This window comes from Ornithorhynchus anatinus, chromosome 6 (genome assembly GCF_004115215.2).
Source record: "Ornithorhynchus anatinus isolate Pmale09 chromosome 6, mOrnAna1.pri.v4, whole genome shotgun sequence".
Taxonomy (NCBI): Eukaryota; Metazoa; Chordata; class Mammalia; order Monotremata; family Ornithorhynchidae; genus Ornithorhynchus; species Ornithorhynchus anatinus.
In genome coordinates, this window is record NC_041733.1 from 36,268,314 (window position 1) to 36,285,989 (window position 17,676).

The 17,676-nt window shown below is 42.2% G+C and overlaps 1 protein-coding gene across 8 annotated transcripts in view; it reads left to right on the top strand.

Moving 5' to 3' along the window:
* Positions 1-17,676, top strand: part of GRIA3 (glutamate ionotropic receptor AMPA type subunit 3) — a 261,251-nt gene that overhangs the window by 192,526 nt on the left and 51,049 nt on the right. The window lies entirely within an intron of this gene.

A 17,676-nucleotide genomic window follows, 5' to 3' on the forward strand; every position in this document is an offset into this window, starting at 1 on the left:
GAGTTGAGGGGAAATGATGAACAAGGGGACTGGTGAAAGTAGGGCTTGCAGGGGGAGCACTCCAGGACTTGTTCTGGAATCCCAGAACCTTTGGGGAAGAGCCTGGCCCTTGGAGAGAGACCCCAGGAGCTGGGATAGGTGGGAAGGGGGAGAGGATGCTGACTAAATTGGGGCTTTGGGGAAATGAACCAGGGAAGAGAAGAGTCAGTGACCATGGAGATGAAAGTAGCAGGAGTCAGTAAACCTTACTATGTCCTCTGTCCCTGGGGCCATAGGTGTTCCAGGCAGGAGGAGACTGACCTGGCAAGGGGAGAGGGGCTGGTTTTCATCACCCTGGCAAAGGTCCCAGTACCAATTAAGCAGCAGGTGAAAGGCAGAGTATGGAGAAAGAAAGTGGTCAGGATACAGGGGGAAATGTAAATGGATAACATGAAAGTTAAACGGATGGTCCTGAATAAAAGAGAGATGACCCTAGAAATTCAACTTGAGAAGGATTCAACAAGGCTTCATGCAGCAGAGGTTGCCTCTGGTAAGATCCCTGAAAAACACTGTTTTTCTACAGCTAAAGTAATACTTTTATCGTAATTGGTCTGGATGAGAGGATGCTGATGGAGTTTTCAGGGCCCAGGTCCCGCTCAGGTGGTCCAAGAAGGGAGACATATTTGTAAATAAAATGGAAAACAGATGGAGTACAGTAATTAGTACTGTATATCACTTTAGCTCTAGTAGCAGTGGAAGTGCAGCAGATGGGGCAAAGTATCATAGAAGTCAAAGTCAAAACTAGGGCAGCAAGAATCTCTGGATAAAAGACATAATCACTGCACTTAGCCAAAGGGTCAGGAATAAGCATCAGTTTGTATTATAGCAATCTTTATTGCAATGATCAATAAAAAAAGCTATATTTGCTCCACTAAGCTGTGTCTAGTGGCCTCATGGGAAATATAGGAAACGGCGAGAATTTCCTGAAATCACTGCAGTGAATTAAATAATGGAAACCTCTAAAGAAGTCATTAAGAAAACTTGAGGGGCTCAAGACCCATGAAAGCAAGGTCACAGCTAAGACCCAGGGTGGAACACTGGCATTTGAGCAATGAACCAGGAAGCCAAACATCTAGAAGGGAAAACAGTATTGGGTGTAATAAAGGAAGAGACTGCCAATCTCCATAGACTGTCTGGAAGTTAGAGGTAGGCTAAACCTTGAAAGAGGAAGCATGTGAGGCAATCAACCGCAGGTCAGAGTTGAGAAGCTTATAGTTTACTGTCCCCCTAGACTGTACACTCCCCCTCTAGACTGTAAACTTGTTGTGGGCAGGGAATGTGTCTGTTCTATTGTTATACTGTACACTCCCAAGTACTTAATACAGTATTCTGTGCACAGCAACCTTTCAAATACAACTGACTCATTGACTGATCATAATCTAATTGGGGAATAGAATGTGAGAGCTTTTGAGATACCTCGGTTCTTTACCTCCATACAAATTCTGTATTATAAATTGTTTATTTCTACGAATGTCTGGGAGGAGGTGGTTCACAGGAGGGCTGTGAAGGAAGGAAGGGAATGTACTGGGCCTATGAGGAAAGGAGTTTCATCCAGGGAGAAGCATGCAGCCCTCTGGCCAAAAAGAAAAAAAAAAACCTTCGTCACCTAAAATATCCATGTGAGAGAGTTTTCCCTAATAATATCTCAAGTCTGCGTTTGGCCAATAGACTTTGGACTTTTGGTAATTACAGCCTTAATGCTCTATAAAACCATTCAACACTGTTTCTTAAAAGCTTACTTTAGTCATTTCGATTGAACACTAAATTGATGTGCAAGTAATTGACCATCCTGGAATACCAACAAAGGACCCTGAGGTTTGGACAGAGTTATTCTTTCCACTAGATAAATACATCCTTAGAGAACAATTAGATTAGTAAGCCAGGCTTCAAACAGCAGTCAATACAACACATACAACTCCACCATCATTTCACAGGGCATTCATCCATATTCAATCAGTCGCAGTAGAGGCTGTATGGACTCCATGGAGATTTATTAACACAAAGGCCCATGGCAGAGGCCAAATGGTGTTTCTCTCTATGAGCCAGAGCAAAGTAAAAGGTTATCCTGGAAAGCACTTAAATATTTTAGTCACTTTGTGAGTTTAATAAATGTTGAAGTCATTTTCTTTAGACTATAAGCTCATCTTGGACAGGGAACGTGTCTGCTAATTCTGCTGCACTGTACTCTCTCCCAAGCACTTAGTACAGTGCTCGGCACATAGCATGCACTCACAAAATACCACTGATTGCCAGTTCAATGAGACTTTCAATAAAGAGAATGTAATCAGCACATAAGTTACATCCACATTCACCACACAAAACGCCTAATGCTATATTCCCATTAGTTTCAAGACTCCAGTATCCACAAATTCAAAGTGACCCTTAGATCAATGAGTAACTCTTATGAAAGTATGACTGGTTATTGGAGAAGCAGATCTTTAAAAACAGGAGGAAGTTAGAATGCCTAATTCCTGATACCTATTTTTTTTCTAATTGGTCTACAGGTCTCTATAAGTTGACTTTCCAAAACAGCCTGAAAAGACTGATGATTTTTAATAATAATTCACTTTTAAAAAACATTTACACTGTAGACATGGAAATTTCCACTGGACTGTTTATTAATATAATGTATTTACTTCATAGAGTGAAATTTTATCCCTTTTCCTTCCTACAAAAACTAAATAATAATGTTACAGCTTTGTAAAAAGTGCCAACCCACAAAATATGGTGCAAGTCATCCATCACCCTAGTTGGTATCCAGAAATAAAACAATTCCCCACCATTTTTTCTATTCACAGAAGAAATCTGTTACTTCACCTGGATTGATTGCCATTAAAACAATTTTTCAATAACAATTCTTTCTCCCATTCCCAAAGTGGAAATCTATATGCATTCTTCCCATTACAGAATCACAAACACTGAAGAGATGTGAAAATCCCTTTCCACTCATCACTGCATTAGAAAGGTAAAAAGATAATTTGACAGGAACTGTACGGCTGAGAGAGACATCCGTAACTTACTATCAACCTCCTTGACTTTAACACATCTTCTTGGACAGCATTTCTGAAACCAAATGTCTCACCCAGAGATTTAAGGAGTCCAGGTTAAATAATTATTCAGCATCTCCAGAGGAGCCATCCAGACAAATGCTACAATTTTGAAAGATGTTTTCAAGAGCTCATACTCTGAGTGCTTTAATAAATAAATCACTTTAATTCAAAAGTAAGATATCACAACAGATGGAAGCAGCTGGCCTAAGTTCCCTTAGCCTTGATCACATCCCAGAAATAAAAGAAACAACTACTGCTCTCCAATCAACCAATTAGTGGTATTTATTGAGTGATTACTCTGAGTACGGCACTCTATTAAGCAGTTGGGAGAATTCCAGAATGTCCTTTGCTGAATCCTAAGAGTTTGCCTAAATAATTAACTGTGGGGAAAAACTAGTCTTAGAAATTATTTAGATCATATCACAAAAAGAAATCAGAGGTTTTAACCAAAAATGTCCAGAAAGCCAAGAAATGGTTGGAACCAGAGGACCTGGATTCTAATCTCAGTTATATCACTTGCCTGCTTTGTGAGCACAGGCAAATTACTTAACTTTTCTCTACCTACGATACCTCACCTGTAAAATGGGCTTTCAATTCCAGTTCTTCCTCCTATTTAGATTGTGAGCCCCATATGGGATGGACTGCATCCAACTTGATCATTGTTTTTCTTCCCCAGAGCCTGACACATAGTAAGCACCTAATACTAATAATTGTGGAGGGTTATTTTTACTACTATTAATCCATTGACTGTACTCAACAATGCAGAGGGGTGGATACTAGTAAATCTAGTAGAAATGGAGCAAAAATATTTTGCCACCCAATCACCAATTCCCAAAATCTGTTCCACATCACATCCACACACACACTCGCTCTTTATAACTTAATTTATATAATATGACCTCCATTACATGAGCTCTCTTCCAGTGCTGAAATTGATATTTGATATTGATGATAAAATGATAATAATGATAATTGTGATAATAATAGTGATGATTTTGTCAAGCACTATGCTAACCACTGGGGATACACAAGTTAATCAGGTTGGACCATAGATGAAAAGGGAGAGAGGCCAGGTATTTTATCTCCTTTTTATAGATTAGGAAACTGAGGCTCAGAGAAGTTAAATGACTTGCCCCAGGCTACCCAGGAGGCACATAGCAGACCTGAGATTAGAACCTGGATCTTCTGACTCTCATTCCCTTATCTGGTACAGTGCTTTCATACAGAAGAGGCTCAATATGTGTTACTGATAATGGTGATCTCATAAGATGTACACATTACAGCAAAAAGTTAAACGAAGGATAATATTTTCTTTCTTCTTGGGACTGTAAGCCAGTTTTAACAATGACTTTAATGCCCAAGCTCAGTATTTCATTTCTTCTTTGGTCAGCTTTGGTTGGTTATTCTGACTGTGTGAATCAAAACTATGGAAAGAAAATGAAACTGTCAACTACTACTTTTAAATATACTGGATAGAGTATGTACTTACACAAACACATACTCGGGAAATTAAGAATCGTACTTATCTCACACACCATAGGTTCGCTATAAGGAACCGATTGTTTTCTGAAGCATCTAAGGATGACACTTTCACACCCTTATGCAAAGCATTAAAAATGGCATATGTGTTTCGGATGGGTGAATATATCTTTTCTTCTAGTTCAGAATCAGCAGTATGTAGAGGTGTATGTAGGGATGAACGAAAAGAGTACTGCATGTCCAACAAATGCTTTCACTCTAGACACATATTAAAGCTGTCCTAATGCTATGCTGTTGGATTAGAGAAGCAGTGTAGCTCAGTGGAAAGAGCACGGTCTTAGGAGTCAGAGGTCATGGGTTCTAATCCCGACTCAGCCACCTGTCAGCTGTGTGACTTCGGACAAGTTACTTAACTTCTCGGAGCCTCAGTTCCCTCATCTGTAAAATGGGGATGAAGACTGTGAGCCTCACGTGGGACAACCTGACTATCCTGTATCAACCCCCGCACGCAGAACACTGCTCGGCACATAGTAAGCGCTTAACAAATACCAACGTTATTATTACTATTATTATTTGCTGCCTGCAATGTCTCAATTTTCTTTCTTGGACTCACATTCTCCTAGAAGTCCCTGCCCAATAAAAGATGTTCCAGGATACCATGTTGGCCAACTGGCACATCCCCAGTTGTTGTTTCCCCGCAGCACAGTCTTTCATTCAACCTTATTTATTGAGAGCTTACTGTGTGCCTAGCACTGTCACATCATTCACTGTCACTGAAATACCATATACTAACTCTAAATTTCATGTCTCTTCGTTGCATCCTTAAGAGTGGCAAAGTAGGATAGGTTCAACAAGACTGTATTACACTACCTACATGCTGTTGGTGAAGCAAAATGACAGACAGGACCCTTTCGATTCTGACTCACCTGGAAAAATCATGGAAAACCCTGAGTATCTGGATAATATCATCAGGACATCTAAATCTGCTCAGGAGCTGTCAAAGCCCAGTTATTCTGATATTCTCAAATACTATTGTGAAAGTGATAATAGGCATCTCCATTCAATCGTATTTATTGAGCACTTACTGTATGCAAAGCTCTGTATTAAACACTTATCACTGGACTAAGTCACCCTACAATTCTCCTGTACCTGACATGCAGCAAAAATTAAGTGGCAGGCTGGCAAAACGGTCTGTTCCCTCCCTCTCTTGCCCCACATCTGACACCTGCCATGACAGATTAGTAATTCTAAAAGAGATGGAGCAAAAATATTTTGCCATCCAATTACCAACTGTTGTTGCACATCACACCCAGACACACACTCACTCTATAATTTATTGCCTTATATTAATATTTGTCTCCCCTTCTAGTCTGTAAGTTCACTGTGGGCTAGGAATGTGTCTACCAACTTATATTGTTCTCTCCCACGGCCTTTTATACAGGGCTCTGCACACATTCAGTACATACGATTGATGGATTGACAGGGCTTCTAATTAGCCCAACGTGGTGGTATGCATAGAGTAGTCACCTAGACCCTAAATGGAGATAAGGGTGAAGCAGAATGTGCTTCTCTCACTCCCTGGGAGAAGGAATACATCTTTAGAACAGAGAAAGGGATATATTTTGCCCATCCACATAGGCAGAGTGGAAGCTGCACTGATTCTTCCCTCCAATCAGGCACAGAAAAGGGAGATCACAGTGGGAACTGTGGATTTAACACCAAATCCCCTGCAAGCCAAGAATACCCAGTGCATGTGTCCTCACACATGGAACAGCTCCAAGTACGACTTTCATGCGTGGAATGAGAACTGAGAACTTCTTTAGGATCAGGCCCATACTGAGGCAGTCTTTAATCCCCAGTGCTCCAGACAGGTGCATTTGCCCCACCCTTTTTTGCCTTGGTTTCTAAATCCCCAGAAGAGATAGATGCTGACAGTTTGCAAACTAAAAGCCAAATGTTCTAGAGAGAAATGAAACTCATTAAGGATCATCTTCCTCCACATTCTTAAAGGATTCAAAGTCATCCAAGGAAAATTCAAAGAAAGATACAGAAATCAAAGACAAGACAAAAATAGGGCACACATCCAAAACATGAAAATGAAGGAACTAAACCTCAGACCTGGCAGGATTTGTAACTTGTGGAAACTAGAGGGAAACTGATCACACCTATCTCCTTCAAGAGAATTTTTCCCCTTTAATCTATACCAACCAAGAAGGGTTCAGAGGGGGACAACGCAGGGAGAAGGATGGGGTGGGAGCCAATGAGAATGAACAAACAGGTCCTTCTCTTTCCCAATCTGAAGAAATGCCTAACAGCGTAATGTAGTTATCTTTGCCTTTCTGACCTTCAAACAAGACGAGCCCAGTGTGCTCTACTTAGGGTTGCCCTGAAGACCTACTAGAAGCTTCAGGTGATGCCCAAGTGACAGCCCATCTGCCTAAAGTTCCCCACCATATGGAACCTATTAAATTCAGGCCCCACAGTCGGCATTGGCAACCAGAAAAGTCCTTCACGGTTTAAGCCCCCTTGACTGGCAAGAATGCTTCCTCTCCCCTGGACCATCAGGGCTATTAGAATCCAATGGGATTTGAGTTTTCTTTAGGTTATTAGAAGCCAAGTAGATTCTTAGGGCTGGGTCACTCACAACTCTGGAATTCACTTTGCTTTCTCCTCTGACAAAGTCAAAGGATGCATTAGCCTTTGGGATGAAGGGTTAGGTCCATCTGCTCAATTAAGCTTTTCCCAGATACCCAGGGATTGGACAAGGTGGGCTTAGCAAGGGCAATTACTTAGCAGTGACTGAAACCCTGGCAGCAGACTACATATAAATATATCCCATTCTCTTTTTTCCTTTCATTTAGATTTCTCCTTTTTTTTTGTAGTCCTTCTCCATCCCTTTGGATACCCAGCTCTTCTTTGGAGCTCAATCAATGATAAACGTGCCTAGGTAATATTAAATGGCAAAGAAAAAAATTGTATATTGAAACTCATGGCCATTCACCACCTTCCTCACCCCATTACCAAGAGCGTGCTGCTTGATAGCCTCTCCAGAAACTGTGCCCTTGAGAGCTAAACTAAATCTTCACTTCCCCTATTTTTGCCTTCCCTTCTGCGTTACCTATGCCCTTCTGTCTGAACTGCTTAAACACTTTGCCAGTCATCCCTCTCCCAACCCCACGACATTCATCTAATCATCTGTAAATGATTTTAAAGTCTGCTTCCACCTCTAGTCTGTACACACCCTCCAATCGATCAATCAATGGTATTAAGGGCTTACTCTGTGCAGTGTTCTAAGCGCTTGGGAAAACATACCAGAGTTGGTAGATATGATCTACCAACACAAGAAGGTCACACAAAACACACAAGAAGGTTGCAGTCTACAGAGGGAGACCCACATTAAAATAAATTAAGAATAGGGAAAATAGCCGGGTGTAAGAATATTCACATAAGTATTATGTGGCTGGAGTGAGTTTCGAAGGGCTTAAAATGGATACACAGCCAAGTGCAAAGTAAACACAGAGAGGAGGGTGGATAGGGGAAATGAAGGACTTAGCCAGAGGCCTCTTGGAGGAGATGTGGTTTTCAGAGGATCTGGAAAGTGGAAAGAAAGGTGGACTGTTGGATATGAAAGAGAATGATGTATAAATATTATGAGAAGCAGCGTGGCTCAGTGGAAAGAGCCCAGGCTTGGGAGTCAGAGGTCATGGGTTCGAATCCCGACTCTGCCACTTGTCAGCTGTGTGACTGTGGGCAAGTCATTTAAGTTCTCTGTGCCTCGGTGACCTCATCTGTAAAATGGGGATTAACTGTGAGCCTCACGTGGGACAACCTGATTACCCTGTATCTACCCCAGCGCTTAGAACAGTGCTCTGCACGTAGTAAGCGCTTAACAAATACCAACATTAATTAATAAATATCCATAATTCTATTCATTTATTTTGATGCTATTGATGCCTATCTACTTGTTTTGTTTTGTTGTCTATCTCCCCCCTTCTAGACTGTAAGCCCGTTGTTGGGTAGGGATTGTCTCTATCTGTTGCCGAACTGTACTTTCCAGCGCTTAGTACAGTGCTCTCCAAACAGTAAGTGCTCAATAAATACGACTGAATGAAGGATGAGAAGGGAGTTCCAGGCCCAAGGGAGAAGGTGGGAAAGGGGTTAGTGACAGGACAGACGAGGGCCAGGTACAGAGAATAGGTTGGAGTTAGAGGAACAGAATGCATGGGCTGGGTTCTAATGGGAGTCCTCAGTCTAACTACCTATTGAATTGTCTCCAGAGTTTTTAATACAGTGCTCTGCCCACAGTAAGCGCCCATTAAATACCATTGATTGATTGACTGACAGCAGAATAGCAGAGCCAACTACTGTGAAGCAAAAGCTGTTGACAAAAAGCTTTAGGTCTTTTACCAGATCCTCACCTAATGATTCTCTAGAGACAATGAGATTAACATATGGAACCTTAATTCTCTTCAACCCATATGCCTTCTACACTTTGCTAGGGAAGAGCAACCATCTCTTCTAGGGACCAGTAATGAAGATGAATCATTCCCCAAAATTGCCATTAACAGTTTATCCCATCCCTCACTGTTCTTCTTCCTCATCTCCGCACCCTGCTGCAAAATTGTCCCTTAGTCAAATGATCATGACCCACTTTTCTCAAACTTACCAGTGCCCTGAGAAGAATGCATCTGATGACCTTGAGCATTCGACAGCCTGCGGTTTAATACCTTTTATTTTCTCCTACGTTCAATCCTCTGCTTATTTATTCTCTCACTGCATGTTGTATCCCAGCAAGAACATGACTGACAGGGATGAGAGATGATCATTACCACTATAAATTCCTTCATTCAAGTTCTTTGTCCTGAAGTGTTAGGACCAAGGCTTATCAATCGTTTTTCGATGGGAGACTCCATCACCATAATGATCTATCATTTCTCTTTTTTTGACCACTACTGTGTGCTGAACACGGTACTAAGCGCTTGGGAGAATACAACATAACGGAGTTGGTAGAAATGTTCCCTGCCCACAAGGAGCTTACAGTCTAGAAGGGGAGAGAGACATTACTTTAACCAAGTATGTAACAGATGTGGGCATAAGTGCTATGGGGCATGGGTGGGGCAAGCTCACATCATCACTATGCCTACAAAATCTGATTTCCAATTAACTAAGAAGCAGTCACTGTGACCTCAAAGAGAGAGCACAGGTTGCAGAGTCTGGAGAGCTTCCACTTTTCTGCCAGGTGGCCTAGGACAAGTCACTTGACTTCTCTGGACTTTGATTTCCTCATCTGTACAATGGGAATCACCAGTTTTCCAAATCTGGAATCCCCAGCTTAGACTGTGAACCCTGTGCGGCACAGGAACGGTAAATGATTAAATTATCCTGCATCTACCCCAGTGTTTGGCACATAATAGGTACTTAACAAATACTACAGTTATCATTATCATTATTTTAGCCAAGCTTAACATTTTCAGGCCCTGGCCTGAGGGGGGGGGAGGGGGGTGTAGGGACCTGTGGGGCTGTGCGTATATGCGGTGATAACTAACCATCAAGGAATATTTGACCGACAATGAATTGCTGGAAGAATCATGGGAGAGAAGCATTGCTTGAAAAATGCATGAGGCAGGCTTATTGACTGAAGGCCCATTACAAGCAAATTAAGGAGATTTACTCTAGTTAACTCATTGCCAGAATTTCAACATCACTTCATTGTGTATACTGCAAAAATCTCTTTTCTCGCGCTGCTCAATGGTGTCATTCAGAACTGAATTTTAATCTAATAGGTACCTGGACCTCTGAAGCTATGGAATTAACTGATGATGAACATTGCAGGAGTTGTGAGAACAATAACAATAATTGTGCTATTGGTTAAGTGCTTATTCTGTGCCAAGCACCATACGAAGCACTGGGGTAGATACAAGATAATCAAGCTGGACACTGTCCCTGCCCTAAATGGGGTTCATTGTCAAAATAGGAGGGAGAACTGATATTTCATCACTATGTGACAAATGAGAAAATAGGAGCAGAAGAGTTAAGCAAATTGGCCAAGGTCATACAGCAGGCAAGTGGCAGGGCAGGGATTAGAACCCAAGTCCTCCACATTCCCAGGACTGAGCTCTTTCCACTTTGCCAAACTTCTTTTCGCTTTGGTCGAATCTATTTGCATTCTTAAAGTTCCAATCTGGCTGGAATATCAAGCCCGGGATCTTTCCACTGAGCCACTTGCTGCTTATGAGAAGCTTCGGAATCAGAGGTCATGAGTTGGACTCCCAGCTCTTCCACTTGTCAGTTGTGTGACTGTGGGCAAGTCACTTAACTTCTCTGTGCCTCAGTTACCTCATCTGTAAAATGGGGATTAACTGTGAGCCTCACGTGGGACAACCTGATTACCCTGTATCTACCCCAGCGCTTAGAACAGTGCTCTGCACATGGTAAGCACTTAACAAACACCAACATTATTAAAGGAAATGACTGCAGAGAGTGGATGAGAAAAACAAGTGGAACAAACTGAAAGTAGCGCTAAGAAAGATTTATTGCTTTGAAACAGTAATATTGCGGTTGCAGATCGATATTCAGCCTGTCAACAGTAACTGCAAGATCATTTTTTGAATCCCACGTTGCTCCGAGCGCTATTTCATTCCTAATTCCTAAACTATTTTGCATGGGAAGATTAGGTTTGTTAGAAAGCACCCTCAGAAGAATACTTTCATTTAAAAGTTTTTTTTCAATACCAAATTTTGAAAAGCAAAACCATCTGTACTGAGGTAACTAATATCACAATAGAAAAAGATTTAATAACAAACCTTCATAAAAATATTGAAGGCATGCCTTGGAAAGAAAGAACGTTTGGTTCGCACAGTACAATAGAAACAATCCTTTCACAGGCTGTGGTTATATAAATGGAGGAATAGCATCAAGAATCAAATTAAAACCCCTTTGTGCTTGGGGTTAATTTAGAAGTCATTTTTCCTTCCACAAATGTTCAAAGGGAAATGTACCCATTAACTTTAATAATTTCAATTTGGCTATTTGTGTTGTTTATTCATTATTAAAGTAGCTATGAAACTATCTAAAAAACACATCTGCATCATATTTGCAACCGGGTTTCAGTCATTGGCATCTCAAGAGGTTGAGTCACACTGCAGGCACCAGATGGAGTACCTAGTCATCTCTTGGGCAGGTGAAGCCTGGATAGTCCCCCACTCCTCCTGAACAGTGTCAGGGATACAATTCGAGAAGCAGTGTTGCCTAGTGGATGGAGCGCGGGCCGGGGATTCAGAGGAACCTGGGTTCGAATTCTGACTCCACCACTTGTCTACTATGTGACCTTGGGCAAGTCAAGTAAAACCTAGGCCTCAATTCCCTCATCTGTAAAATGGGGATTAAGACTGGGAGCCCCTATAGGACAGAGACTGTGTCCAACCTGATTTGCTAGTATCCACTCCAATGATCAGTACAGTGTCTGTCACATAGTAAGTGCTTAACAAATACCACAATTATTATCACCCCAATGCTTAGTGCAGTGCCTAGCACGGAGCAACCGCTTAACAAATACCACACACACACACAAAAAACCCAACTCTGAGGAGCTGATTAACAAATGCCCCACTTTGCATTGGCCTGGCTGTGTGAATGGGTCTGTTATTTATGAAGCTCACTCATACTGCCTTGTGGGACTGGAGCACTTCTCAAACAAGCACTGGTTAGTCTGCAATTTAAAAATAATGTCTCGTTAAATCTCTCTGTCTTCATCACCAGGTACTCGCTTCTCCTATGGTTGTTAGAAACCATACAGGGAACAGGCAGGGTTTCCATCCATCTCGTGTCCCCTCGGAATCTATCTTGTTGCAAGCACTTAAGGTCACTTTTTAGGTCATATGATACTACGTGTTGAACGTCTACTCTGTGCAGAGCACTTGGAAGAGTACAATAGAATCAGTAGACATGAGTCATGCCCTCGGAGAGTTTACAATACAACATAGGAGACAGACAATAAAATAAATTCTGGATAGGAGGAGGAAGAAAAGGGGGATATGTTCATGAGAAGCAGTATGGCCTAGTGGAAAGAGCACAGGATTGGGAGTCAGGAGACCTGGGTTTTAATCACAGGTCCTCCACTTGCCTACTGTACTTGCCTACTGTGTGACCTCGGGCGAGTCAGTTAACTACTCTGTACCTCAGTTAACTCATCTGTAGAATGAGGATTAAATACCTACTCTCCCTTACCTTAGACTCAGACAAGGACTGTCTCCAATCTGATCATTCTGAATCTACCCCAGCCCTTGGCTCATAGTAAGCACTTAGCAAATATCACTATTGGTTTTACGAACTATTCCTAAGGTAATAGGGTATGTATAAGTTGTACAGAAGTGCCATAGGAGGCTCTGAATGCTTCAACTGATTAAATGGCAGTGACTGCTGAAGTGGCAGTTGGTAAAATAAAATCTGGAGAGACTAGAAAGTAATTGGGAAGGCTTTCAAGAGGAGATGCAATTTCAGGAAGTCTTTGAAGAACGGGGAGAGCTTTGCTCTGTCGGATTTGAAGGGAGAGGGAACTCCAGGCAGGGGAGGATGTTGCACGCATGAGGATGATGGCAGGAGAGATGGGAATGAGGCAATACAAGGCACGTGAAGAAGGGGGAGCGTGAGCTGGAATGCAGAGGGAGAAGAATGTGGATAAGTATGAGGGAGGATGATGACCAGGGTGCATTAAAGACAATGGTCAGAAGTATCTGCTTGATGTTGAGAGGAATTGACAACCATCTTGAGGTTTTTGTGTACTTAGGCACATATCCAATACTGATGGACAAGGAACATGTCTACCAACTGTGTTGTGCTGTATTCTAAATCGATTAGCACAGTGCTCTGCAAACAGTAGGCACTCAATAAATACCATTGGTTGATTAACTGATTTTGAGGAGTGAGGAGAGAAGCGCAGAGCAGTGATTTAGAGAAATGATCTGGGTAGCAGAGTGAAGTACGGACTGGAGAGGGATCTGACGAGCTCCTTGTGAGAGAGAGAATGAGAGAGACAGAGACTGAGACAGAGAGACACTGAGATGGAGACTGGAAGGGCCAGGCAGACTCCATCTGTATGTGGCTTAGGGCACTGAGCAGAGCTAGTTTCTAGTGGGCTTGCACTCTCACTGAAAACTCATTTTAACTGGTTAATATTTCCATGCATACCCTGTCTTCAATTATTTTCATTATCATTAACTTACTGCTACAAACATTATTGATCCTCATCATCATACTATAAGCATCATGACCCTAATCTGAGAGGGTTAAGGTCAGTAGATTATTATTATTGTTGATAATTATTAATAATAATTATTAATTATTATTATTATTACGGTATTTGTTAAGTGCTTACTATGTGCCAGGCACTGTTCTAAGCACTGGCGTGGATACAAGCAAATTGGGATGAGCTCCCTCCCACTTCGGGATCACAGTCTCAATCCCCATTTTACAGATGAGGTAACTGAGGCACAGAGAAGTTAAATGACTTGCCCAAGATCATGCAGTAGATAAGTGGTGGAGCCAGGATTAGAAACCATGACATTCTGTCTACCAGGCCCTGCTCTATCCATTATGCCTCACTCCTTCTCAGGAGTGCAAAGGGCACACAGCTTAATTGTGGACTTTGGTGCGGGACCCCCAGGGATGGTCTCTAGCATCATCAGTGGGAAGGGAGAGAGAGAAAAGAGGATGGTGTTGGGCATGGCACTGGGGTCTCATCCCCCGAGAATGCATCCCCTTGCTCATCTCCTTCACGAGCCTCTCCAAAACAACCTCAGCATGTTTTCAGCTTACTACCCAGGTAAGAAGACACTCAGATTGAGGGACAGATTCACCCATTTGGTCCCAGTTGTCCCAAAAACTCCCACTGGTGCAGCTTTTTCAAGTTCCTTATTAAAGGGGTATTTCCCCCACCTGAACCATTACACCAGTTGATGCGCCCTCCCCTAATCCCTAGTCCCCACCCTCATTATGGAATTGGTCGCAGTCACGTTCTAAATGAATCCCTAGAAAACCTGGAAGAGTTAAAGCAGTTTCCGAAGTTCGGGAAGGAGTTTACCATGGGAAAATTGAGCTGATTATTTCATTCTTCTTCCCAACATCCCAGCAAAGATGGTCAATTCCACTGTCCCTGACAGGTTTACTAAGGGGGAAAGAGGGGATCAGAATGGTTCACTGACTTCCCTCAAGCCATTCGGCTAAACCAGGAATAGAAGAACCTCTATGTCCTGAAACCTAATCCCACGTCCGCAGTATTGGACTATCTTACTAGGTGTTGCTTTAGGAATCGAAATTTATCCTTTAGTACAAAACCACAAAATACAGTGGAAGAATTTGAATCAAAATCTTGGATTTATATATTCACAGTAATAGTATTAATAGTAATAATATGTATTAGGTGCTTGCTGTGTGTAGAGCACTGTACTCAGTGATGGAAAAAGAAATACACAGGTGAGAATCAGACTGGGTCCCTGGCCCTCAAGGGGTTCCCACTCTCAGAATAAAGCGGGGGGTGCTCACAGTCTAAGAATAAAACGGGGAGAGGGGATTGGTCACAGACACCTAAGGAGAGATGAAACAATAAAGCACTAAAACAACATAAAAGACAAGGACAAAATACAGAGAAGTAAAAGCAAAAAAAGCAGTAAGGTTCTATGGCTTACAGGAGTAGAGTTTCGGTTTCCTCTCGGCTTAGAGTTCCACAGACACAAACGCAGTCACAGTGACCGCTACAGCAGCAGCCCCCACAATGTCCCAACGCTCGACATTCTGAGGAGGCTGCGGCTGCTTCCTTTCTCCCCATCGCCTTGGTGCAAGGCAGGATGGGAATGCTGCACTGGGGTGACATGTGAGGAGGGCCGGAGAAGGTTAGTGGGGAGGCAGTCATATATATTTCTCTACACACATGCACACACTTTCTTCTCTTTCTGAGAAGAAAAGGTTTAAAGAATAGATTGGAACTAAGCTGCAATTTTACACTTGTCCCATTTTAATATTACTTTGTGGGAATCCAAAGCAAAAATCTCACCACTCCGTTATCAAACATGGGGTCGAAAGGTCCGCTTAGTATCAGAAGATTGGGAAAGTTAAGTTTTGATAACTCACCCACATAAGTACATGCAGCTCTGTCAATATCATTTCGGTGTTTGTTTAAATGATAATAATAATAATAATAATGTTGGCATTTGTTAAGCGCTTACTATGTGCAGAGCACTGTTCTAAGCGCTGGGGGATACAAGGTGATCAGGTTGTCCCACGTGGGACTCACAGTTTTCATCCCCATTTTACAGATGAGGTTACTGAGGCACAGAGAAGTTAAGTGACTTGCCCAAAGTCACACAGCTGGCAAGCGGCAGAGCGGGATTCGAACCCATGGACTCTGACTCCCAAGCCCGGGCTCTTTCCACTGTGCCACGCTGCTTCTTTAATGATATATTCCACAAGCGCAGTGTGCCTTAGGGAGTTAATGCTATTCTTAAGTTCTGTATTTTTTGATTTTGTGTTTAAATCTGTAACTTTAATGTTGCATTAATGGACTATTTTGCATAGATAATCGACTGTACGATCCGAAAGTTTCATTTTATCCTGGTGAGTTCAGCGGGACTTCCACCTGCTTTCAATTAATGACATACTTTGCAGTGAGTGGATAATAAATGACCTAGAAATAAAATCAGTGGAGGAACAGATTGTTATTAAGGGGGATAAAAAAACTAACATTTTGTCCACAAATACTAACAAGCAATTTACAGACAAAACTAGGAAGAAATACCTTAATGACAAATGAATATCTTTGGAGGGTTTTAATTAAATGTTCTACCGCCTCTATATTTTGGGCTACGAAGAATATTTATCCTTGTGGAAATTAAAAATTGCAAGTACCATGTGAAATCTTGGGCTAATAAGTATGAACAATTTCACTACAAAAAAGAAACTAGTTACATTTCTGCCCAAAGATGCTGCTAATTAGATGTGAACAACATAAATGTTTGCATAAATGATCTTTCAGTCATACAATTTCAATACCATATAGATCCTTAGCTTGTAGTTGCTCTTTTTAATCTAAACAATATCTTTAGGACCTAGTAAATGTGAATATCACCTATGGTCTTTTCAGTTACATATCAGTCCCTAAATTAGCAACCAAATGCCTCGGGGGTGTCAACCACTCACTGCTTTACAGCCCAGGAAGCACATGGTTAAATTCCCAGCCGTGGCTGTTATTGAAGCAAAGTTTTTTCAGGGTTAAAAAATTTGCTTCCTGTTTGAGAATGGTCTTGGAATATCCTGGCCGCTCCTCTGTGCTCTTGGATCACTGCAACCAAGACTGTGGATAGGGGTGCGGTGGTCCAAGTAAATGCCACAATGAAGCATGGCTGCATCCAGAAGGCAGTGGCTTGCCCTGATTTCCAAGTCCTCAAGGACTCCTGGCCCTGGAAGTGAGAGATGCTCCCAGTGGGGAGGAGTCCACAGTTGCACCGAGTTGCCAAAAGTGGTTCACTTGTAGGTCAATAATGGTGGCAGGAAGGAGAGAAGGTCAGCAATAGAGATAAATAAATGCGGCTGGGTGACGGTTAGAGATTCAAACCGGCCTTGGACTGTGTTTGTAGGGCAAATGCATTTGCCACTCGCAGGGTGGATTACTTTGCCCAGGAAAGGAAAGTGCTGGAAAGGAGACGAAAGGTCTCTTTGGGACACATGAAGCAGGAGGTCAAGCGATCGTTCCCCCTGCCTTAGGACTCTCAATGTAGGACCTGGGTTCTAATGCCAGCTCTGCCACTTGTCTGTTGTGTGGCCTTGGGCAAGTCGCTTCACTTCTCTGGGCCTCAGTTACCTCCTCTGTAAAATGGGGATTAAGACCTATCTTCTAAAACCAAACTAGTCTCTGTACCTCTATCTCATCTATCCCACCACCGATCTTTCACCCCCATCCTGCCTCTGGCCTAGAACTCCCTCCCACTTCATATCTAACAGTCCACTATTCTCCACACCTTCAAAGTCTTTTATTAAAATCACATCTCTTCCAAGAGGACATCTCAGACTAAACTCTTTATTTCCCCCATCTGCCCTCCCCTCCGAGTCTACTGCAGCC